Below are 8,822 nucleotides of genomic sequence, written 5' to 3'. Positions count from 1 at the left end.
ATATGTTACATTTACTAACTATTATATTAACAATAAATTATGCATAATTACATGTAAGTAACCCTAACCTAAACCCTTATCCTAACCATACAGTATGTATAGTTAATTAATATTTATCAAAATATAAATGTTTACACCTTAAAATAAACTGTAACCTTATTTTGTAATTAAATTACGTAACTCTGTTACATGTAACTTATTCCTCAACACTGGCCATGTTACATCTTAAAAGCTCACAATGGTTTTAATTGACTATTATTTGGTTTCTTTTCCTGCTGTGCTAAAGAGAAATGACATTAACTGACTTGCATAGATTGAGTCAACAAAATTCAATTCAATTCAATATTTCCAGGGCCCAACTTATTTAGAATGTACGGGACTAAAGATTAATCTATCCAATCTATGTGCTTTTTCCTTATAGATTCTGGTCACATTGCAAGGTTTCAAAATCAAGTCCAAATTGCAATTGTTACCTTAATTAGTTTTTTTTTTTTTTTTTTTTTTTTTTTTTCATAACAATGTAGTTGGGCTGATTGAGTCATATGAAGTAATAATTTTAACTTCAGTAAGACCAATTAATTTAGATTTCAGCATATTACTGGTGTATATTAAATGTTTTTACAGAATATCAAAAGCATTGGAATATAAATTATTCCTAATCCTCATGGTTAAACATTTCATATAATGAATTTCAATTGACTAATTGGACACTTTGAAGCTTTCAGGGACTATATTTGAGTACTAAAGTGGTCTGCAAAAGCGACAGAGAAGAACAAACATTCTCACAGCACACCATGAGGAAAGTCTATCTTTTTATGCATAAATGGTTTTGTTTGTCAGTGGGAAAGTGAGAAAGAAAGCAAAAAGAGACACAGAGAGATAAATAAAGGACATAATGGAGACTCATTCACTTCAGCCCAGACGCGGTGTCTGATGGGAGTCAGGGAGGAGATGTGCTGAGGGGTCGGGTCCGCTGTACTTACATGACCGTGCGGGTGTGGCTGCGAATGTGGGGGGAATTTCACCTCTCCAATCATCTGCTATAGGGGGTTTTATCCTGCATTCCTACAGGGCCTGGAATGCCCATGCCATAGGCTCCCACTGTAGGAGGACTCTGTTCTGTCTTTCTCCCTCACCCCAGCATTATCCACCACGGCACTGCGCCACATGCGAAGAACGGCCCCGACCGCCATTGTTCCTCCCAGTGTTCTCATTTCAGTTAGTAATGTGGAGCACCTAGGGTTCAGTGATTGGGGTGAGCTTTATAATTACCGGATAAGAATAGTACAAGGTAGATTTGATGGGTTGTACCGCAAACTTTGACATAAGCCCATACCCTCACATCCATTTACAATCCTGCAGTGACAGCTGTCTGAAATGATCCCTGCCAGAATAATTTGTTGTCTGTGATATTCATGTTTGCTAACTTCTAATGTCCGTAATGATTAGCAGAAGACTGTATGAGTGAAAATGATACAATAAAGGAATAACTAAAAATTCAGGGACTCGTTACTGTCTCCCCCCCATGTCCTTCCAAACCAGATGCTTTTCTGGAAGTATTCAGTGCTCCCCACAATTTCAACATTTACACATCATCTCAAATTATGTATTTACTTACAGTCTGTTGATGGCAAATTATCATTTCTTTATGTTTACTATGTTTTTGGGAAGTCAAATGGCATTTTGCTTACCAGGCTTTCAATTTTTACATACATTTATTATTTGTGTGTGTGGTGTGTGTATGTGTTTGTGGTGTGTGTGTTTATGTACACTTTCAATGAGAAAAAGTTTGATTTAACTTTACTATAAATCAGTCCGTTTTTTGGTTGTGTTTTGCATATTTCAGTATTGCTTTGTACTTATTTATTTTTATATTTCAATAATTCATATTTTTATGATAATTTTATATTTCAGTATGCAAAGTCTGTGGTCTGGGACAAAACAAAAATTCTATATATAAAGGCTTTTAAATAAAAAAGTATATATATAAAAAAAAAATTGTCCAAGACAAGAACGAAGAAGTTGTTAGTTTTGTTAAAAAATCAAGTTGTAAAATTCTCCCATTGACTTGTTTCCTTTATTCCAGGTAGAATATAGTGCATGAGTCATATTGCCTACTTTTATGGTGGTTTGTTTTTTTATGTTTGTTTTTTGTTTTGTTTTGTTTAGTTTTTTGTTTTGTTTTTTGTTGTTGTTGTTGTTGTTTGTTTGTTTTTTGTTCTTTTTGGAGTTGATGCTGTAACCATGAAAGAAAAATTACACATACACAAAAGCATACAGCATACACATTTGGAACAGCATTTTTAAATAACGACAATTACATTTTTTAGGTGAAAAATGCCTTTAAAGATTTTATTGCTGTATCGTTTTGACTGTGTAATCATAATTGTCTCACAGGGGAATTCAGTAACACCGTGGATTTTGTGTAGCTGGCGTGTGTGATAGTCGTGTGATTGGTTGGGCTATTTGAGAATGGATGGCAGTGCTGCTGGAAGGTAAAGCCCCTGGGACACACTCCTGCTGAGCAAGTCTCAATAACCGACCTCGCAAAAACAATAAAATATCCAACTGACAACAACTGTTCCTAAGTGTATTTCATTTCCTTGCTTTTTCTCTTTATTGGTCCTTTGTAAAGTAAGTTTGTGACTGCACGAAACGTACAACAAAATATGCCTTTTCCCGAGAAATTTTGAATGTGTGTTTTGTCGGGGTTATGTCTTTTTCATGGGTCAGCGACGGAGGAGACATTAAAGTGAGGGAGGGAAAGGTAAAGAAACAAAATTATATAAAATCCACTTCAGGGGAAATGTGGGCTAGGACTGCACTTAAACCGCACCTTCAGTGGCCTTTTTTGTATTTCAGCCCTTTGTTGCAGGCCCCCTCTAAAATTGTTCTAAAAAGGCCATGGGGGCTGCTTTAAGAGACAGGCATCATAAAAAATTAAAGAACAGTTCAAGGACCTCTGGGAACAAGCACTAAAAAATTAAAGCAAGCTCTGGTTAATATGTCAAAAAAATCTAAGGATGCTGAGGGTGACAACAGAGCGGCTGAAGTGAGGTACTTTCACGACAAGTGTCCCCGGGACCCCAAAAAAATCTAATTAGAAAGATTACAGCATTAGGGATCCTGCCTTAGCACACAGAGGGGTTTGGGAAACCCGTCGGGACTTTTTGCGATCGATTTATTTTAGTGTTTTGGTTCAGTATCATTTTAATGCTAACCTTTATTTTTTGAAATCAGAGTTATTTTTTACACAAAAATTAGTTTATGTCGAAAGCCTAATTCCTTAATCCTTAATCCCTAAAACAAGGGGATGAAAATTCCTTTAAAATTTGATGTACTTTGTCTTTTTGATTCTTGTCCCCTGGGGGGGGGTTTATAAAACCGAGCCCATAAACAGCAAAAGAGTCCCACTGTTTTTTTTTGTTTTAATAGGTTTGATCTTGGAGCCTCCCCCCAATTAAAAAAGGTTTTCGTTTTCAGTAATGAAAAATTGCTGAATTTTCATAACCGGCAACGGGCCGTAAATTTTGAAAAAAAAAAAATTGTTTTTTATAATTTTTAACATTTCTGGGGCGGGGGGGGGTGGGATTGCGGAGCACCGGGGGGGGAGGAACCGAGACCATAACCAGAGTCCCCCTGTGTGGTGGTTGTTGTTAATACGGTTTGACTGGGGGCCTCCCACCCACTGAAAATGGGGGCGGGGGCAGTGGATGAAATTTTGCAGGAGGCCAAAGCAAGGTTACAATTTCCCGCATGGGCGCCTGCCAGCGCCCCTGTAAGATGGCAAACTCACAGCTAAACAGACAGGTGGTCGAAGAAAAGTATAAACGCCCAGGGCGAACTCCTACGTATTTAAATGGGGCCGACTGAATGTTTCAATGGTTTCCGATAAGAGGTGGAGATAAAGGACGAGGCGGTTGGTTAACCCTTTTTTCATAAGGAGTATGCACAGGTAGACCAGGTTGTTTTTTTGGGCCAACACAAAAAGGGAAAAACACAAACAAATTTTTTAAAATTACACACAAGTTTTTTAAATGTTTACTAAAGGGTTCCGATTGTTTTGAGGTGTATAGAGCCAAAGGACCCCCATGGCCAATATTGGTTCTGAAGCTTGACAATTTAATTTTTTAAAGCTTAAACATTAATTAGCCACTTCCCCGCACACATTTACCTTTGATTCACGTCATAAACACGAACATTTTTTCAGGGTGTTTTTCAAGCACTCAGGATTAAAATACCTCTGAAGGGAAACAGTCATCGTGGCTTCGAAACTAAAAAAAGAGTACGTTAAAATACAAGTAAGGGACTGGAATGGAAAAAGGGGGTTGAAATCAAGTAAATCCCTCCTTAGTAGTTGCAGAATAGGAGTGCATTTATTCCTGAAGAATCAATGTTGAAGAAATTGGTGAGCTCATAGTAGAATCAAATCCATTCATGAAGATGGTACTCGCTCTGTAGTGGTCGTGAGCTGGAGTGGATGTCAGACGAAATGGAACGATTATTCGGGCACAGAATCACCAAACAATAACATAAGCATTACTTATTTTATTTGGTTCTAGCAATATACTCATATATAATCAGAGTTGTAATGAAAGCTGGTTGCGATATGCAGTTGACGGGGAAATGCTTTTAACTTAAAGTTTGTAAAATCCAACTTTTTATTAGTTATGTATTTATTTATTCATTCAGTTATTGATATCCTTTTTTGCCTTAATTTTATATGTGAACTTTTAATGTTCAATGCTTAGTTAGTATATTGTCCTAGGAGTGTAGTTTTTCCTTTATTTGGGCACTAATAAATATAAATTATAATTATTAGCTGCATTTCTTTAGTGTCTGTTTCTAATTTATCCTTCACTTATTTTCACCTTCTCTTCTGATTACACACCAACACAGTGGGAATAAGAAAAAACGCTTGATTGATCGGCTCTCAGCACTGTGTTCAGCCAGTGTGACTATTCAAACTAAGCGTAGCACATTACAACTTTCGGTTTAAAGAGAACAAGCCCTAATCTCCATGTTTCCATGAGCCCTGCATTCAGTCTTTCTGTCAGCCTGTCCCTCTCCATTCAGCTCAGAGGGGGACGATTGGTCGGAATTGTAAGGCTAAATAAAAGCCATGTTTGGGCTTTGCAGGGGCGCTTTCGGAGGCAAAACTCTATTTGAGGCTGGCATTTCTGTCAAGCACAACAGGGATTAGGTTTTAGGCTGATCCGACCACCAGGAGAGGAGAGAGAGGCTGCCTGTGTTTAGAGAGGCTGATTTGGGCTGCAGAGGTTGATATGGAACAGTAGTCAGACGCTTAAATGCAAGACGTGGAAACTGAAGGGGGCCTGCTCAGTATAATCACTTGCAGAAATGTTACACAACAGGGAAGAGGCAGAGAGAGGATCATAGCTGGAATTGTGAGTAGATGATTCTCTATAGATTCGGAATAATATCTACACCTGTTAATGAGATAGATCCGTACATCGATTTGCATAGACGGAGACTGGGATTCATTTAAACTCCTTAATGGTTATCTGATGGGACCGTGATGGCTTCGAATTCGATTTAGTGCCTAGTGAATTGAGGTTTTGTTAGAAGTCCTGGCAGGCAGTGAATCACACAGGCAGGTGTAGGTTTTCACAAGCAATTTCTACATTTCATGTACTTGACTTGCCTCTATAATCAAGACATGGGTGAGCAGAACATTGTGTTGCTGGTTTCACAAAGTGACGTCAGTTTTGACGATGTATTATTCGTCAGAATCCTGTGTTCAGAAGCATTGCACTTGACCTTGCGTAATTTTTCTATGGGGGGAGGTGGGAGGAATACAAGCCATAAAACAAGCGATGGGTTAATTGTATCTGTTTTATGATTGAACATAGCGCCAAAGTTCCAATGGTGTGGGGTTATTGATTTGGATTTTAAGTTTCAGCAAGAGACGCCTACTATTGAAGGTAGGTGAGAGAAAGTTGAGATTTTGAGGCGATTGATTTAGTACGGATGGATTATTAGTGAAAAGGTAGGCACTGATTGTCGTGGCGCAGGTAGTCAGCAGACTAACTAATTTGGTCGGGGTCCAGCGGTGCATCGATGGACGCCTACAATCAACAATAATGTCATATGCGACACCGAGTTGACAGGCGGGGCATGAGTGAACGAAAAATCCAGTGAGTGGGGAGGATGAGTTTGTTGTCAGGACTCGGGCACGGGAAACGAACAGGTTCTGTAAGCGCGTGGCAAGGTGGGAGGGGTGAAAGCAGACAATAACTTTGCAATTGACTGGGACCAAAAGTTTAAATCGGAAAACAGGACGCGCTGACCGTGCACAGAGGAACGAAACGAAAACGGGGGAAGTGCGGAGACTATGGTTGAACAGGAACGAACCGAAACAACATGCAAAGGTGAGAGGGCGAAAATCGAAAATTTGTACATGGGCCATTAACCGGGAAGGAATACGTGGTATCGTGCCAGGGAATATTTGGCAGGTGCAGGGGTGAAGCAACCAGCAATGGAGGAATTCGCATAGGCCCGTCAAGCATGCAAAGAGGACGCTGGAGCCAACAGGAAGGGCACTCAGCGGTGGGACCATCATCATCAGCGTAATCGGCATGGCAAGGGGGGCACCGACCGTCGAGTGGAGCGGAGGAGAGTGGAAGATGAATTCAAAAGATCACCGCACACCGCCAGGCGGCGGGTATCGAGAAAAACCGAAAAACGATAGGCTACATAAAAAGGAATATATGCAGATACCTAAATATAAAGGAGTGCACTTCACTTATATGGACAGAACATAATGACACGACGAAAAAAAATGTTCTAAATTACAGTTCATTGGGACAACGGTTTTTTTGTTTTCCCCCAAAGTTTCGGAACGGAAGACGAAACAACAGAGAGTATTTGGCTATATTTTGCAAACTATTTAGCAGGTTTATAATGTAGTTTGCAAAAGCTTGACAGCTTTGAATAATGTCTTGCTTGACCGTTTTCTATAAAACCAACCAACGACACATCGCGCCCCCCGCCGCCTTAACACTCACACACACGCATAATTATTGTCTATATGAGCCCCGTTCTGATCACAATAAAATAGAGTTAAAGAACAATACAAAGGATACTGCTGCCGTTGGAACAAATTAGTTGCTGCACTGACCACGCTCACTGGGCTGATATACCGATTTGAAGGAGAGTTTTAATGTCGATGAAAATACAAACACGTATATTATAAAATATTTTGGCATCCAGAAACGTCGGGAATATGGAAACATTTGGATTCGTACGCCAAATGAGAAGAGGTAAGGCATCAGCTTCAACCTTAATTTATTTGTGTTTTTTGGTTTTTGGATTGAACGGTTTTATAGGCCTAACGTTAGAGGATTTGTTTTGGACGAGAACCTAAATCAACTGTTTTTATAATGTTTGTAAACCTTTTGCTTTAGCCTACTTAGCAGTTTTAGCCTTCATGTTTGCGGAAAGTAATAGGGGCGAATAAATTTTTTCACATCTAAGCGCAATCTTATACAAGTGTTTTTGTTGTTGTTGTTGTTGTTTTTAATACATGCCACAAACTTTTTAAAATATCTTAAAAATAATTTATGTCTTTAAAGTGTTGATAGATTTTTGTTTGTTTGTTTGTTTGTTTGTTTGTTTAGTAGCCTACATGATGGCCGAAATCTAAAAGATGATGCTGTACTGGCTGTGACTAAGCGCAGGCGGTTTATTTGCTAAACGAGAAAGATCTCTCTTTTTACTTTTCGTTTGAAAACTGTATTATTATTATCATTATTATGTCCTTATTTATTAGGTACAGAAATTGTTTTTTAAAAACCAGAACGTTAGTACTTGTATTTTCTTCCACCCAAACCGGTTTCGGAAGGTAATATATGCAGAGGAATGCAAGAACACAAATGTGATAAAATCGATTCTTGCTGCTGGATTAAATCGACTGAATTACATTTTTTTTTTTTTTTTTTTTTTCAAGCCCTGATCCATTAACGCCGGTAGTGCGCGGCAATAGACTGTCTGTATGAGTTCTGAATTGTTTCGTTCAAACGCAAATGCTTCATTTCACGAGCCACGAATTAATTTTGCCTTTATGAACAGAACAGTTTAACCAACTACGATTTACCTTTTTAACCAAGATATTACTGTTTGCTGCTGAGAGAAGAGGGTTTTTTTCTGTGGCGGAACTATTTTCAATGGCGTAGCAGCACAAACAACAAAATGTGATAACAAGTAGGAGTCATAAAATCATTCATTCAAACGTCAAAAAAGCTGGTTCCTGCAAGAAACGAAACAAGTGACTTTTCAAGCAAGTCACTGAATCACTCACTAATCAAAGGATTCGTTCAAACCACTGATTCATTCTCCAAGGAAACACCACTGTAAACTTGTTAAAAGACGCAATACTGAATTTCTATTTTGGTTTCTTTTTGAAACTATTTTATTGAAGAAAAAAACTGAGGAATTCCCTGTGAAATCTAAAATGTAAGTTAGGCCTATATAGTGTGTGTTTACTACATGTTTACTGAACAGTTAAGTGTTACCCCATCATACTGTTTTTTAGCACTCTTGCTAATGATATACTGCATAGGCAACACTTTAGGTCAAGGTGTGATTTTAGCATTGACATTCTGCTTGCTTTGGACTTAGTATTTGTTTTGCACAGTTTTTATTTGTTACAATGGTTAATTAATCATAGAAATAGTGAATGCCCAGATATGAATCCAGTATGCTCAGTATTCAATAACTAACATCAAAAAGAGACTCCATTAAGTTTTTGTTCATTTTTTTACATTTGTTCGGTTGTAGAATTGAATAATGTCATTGTCTAA

The sequence above is a fragment of the Cyprinus carpio genome, chromosome B14 (genome assembly GCF_018340385.1).
Source record: "Cyprinus carpio isolate SPL01 chromosome B14, ASM1834038v1, whole genome shotgun sequence".
Classification (NCBI taxonomy): Eukaryota; Metazoa; Chordata; class Actinopteri; order Cypriniformes; family Cyprinidae; genus Cyprinus; species Cyprinus carpio.
Note: the sequence above shows the minus strand (reverse complement) of the source record.